Raw genomic sequence first — 1,356 nt, 5'->3', positions numbered from 1 at the left:
AGCACAAAGTAAGGAAATTAGCTTAAAAAAGCTGAAATTAACAACAATAGGTGAAAGTAGCTGAAAAGGAAGAAAGAAGCTTAAAGAAGGAAGCAGAAGGAGCTGAAATGAGCTTCAAGAATGTGGGATTAGCTGAAAAAGCTACATTTAGCACAAAAACAGATAAATAGTAGCGGAAATAGTAGAAAAAAGCTGAAACTAGCAGAAAGAAGCTAAAAGGAGCATAACAAGTTGAAATTAGCCGAAATAAGTTAACTGGGCTGAAAGTAGAGGAAATTATCATGGAAAACTTGAATTTATCTGAAAACAGCTGAAAAGTAGCTTAAAAAACAGAAAGAAGCTTAAATTACCAGAAGGAAGTGGAGAGAGCACTTTTTTTCTGAATTAGGCTGAAAAAAGTTTAAATGAGCTCAAAAAATGTGGAATTAGCTTAAAAGGCTAAAATTAACATAAAACAGTTAAATGGTATCTGAAATAACTGAAATTAACAGAAAGAAGTTAATTAGGCTGCAAGTAGCAGAGATTACCATGAAAAACTTGAATTTATCTGAAAACAGCTAAAATTAGCTAAAAATGTAGCTGAAAAGTTAGAACAAGCTTAAATTAGCATAACAAAGCAGAAAGAACACATATTGGCCCAATTAGGCTGAAAGAAGCATAAATGAGCACATAAATGGGAAATTAGCTGGAAAAAAACTAAAATTAGCAGCTGAGAAGTAGCTAAAAAAGCAGAAAGAAGCTGAAATTACCTGAAGGAAGTGGAGAGAGCATGTTTTTGCTGAATTAGGCTGAACAAAGTAGAAAGGAGTGCAAAAATTGTGGAATTAGCTGAAAATGATTAAATTACCATAAAACAGCTGAAGTAGCTGAAATAGCAGAAACAGCTTAAACTTGCAGATATAAGCTGAAATGGACATCAGCTGAATTTAGCAGAAAGAAGAAGTTAGAAGAAGCACAAAAATGTTGTAATTAGCTCGAATAATCTGAAAGGAGCACAAAACAACTGAAAAACAGCTGAAGTTAGATGAAAAAAAAGTTACAATTTGCACAAGAAAGCTGAAAGAAGCCGAAGCAGAACAAAACGTGAGTAAAAAGGTGTAAACAGATCTAAAGACGTGAAGGATGTAAAATGAGCTCAATTCATTTTCTATGAAGGAAAAAAGTGGCAGAAAAGGCTAAATATTTCAAAAAGCTAAATTTGCACCAATACCAAAAGTCACAGCAGGATTGTCCTGAAAGAGCTGAACGTTTAGATTTATGATTTGTTAAAATAGCTTAAAAACTGCGGGACGAGAACTGTGCTGAAAACTGTACAGAAGTAAAATGGATCACAACAGAGTGAATGCTTCATAAACA

General features: G+C 33.4%; 1 protein-coding gene across 1 annotated transcript in view; it reads right to left on the bottom strand.

The window, feature by feature from the left end:
• Positions 1-1,356, bottom strand: part of LOC119423488 (spectrin alpha chain, non-erythrocytic 1) — a gene marked incomplete in the record, with an annotated part of 64,843 nt that overhangs the window by 21,494 nt on the left and 41,993 nt on the right.

The sequence above is a fragment of the Nematolebias whitei genome, chromosome 1 (genome assembly GCF_014905685.2).
Source record: "Nematolebias whitei isolate Nwh7 chromosome 1, NemWhi1, whole genome shotgun sequence".
Taxonomy (NCBI): domain Eukaryota; kingdom Metazoa; phylum Chordata; class Actinopteri; order Cyprinodontiformes; family Rivulidae; genus Nematolebias; species Nematolebias whitei.
The sequence above is the reverse complement of the archived record's forward strand: the minus strand, read 5'-3'. Positions and strand labels throughout refer to the sequence as shown.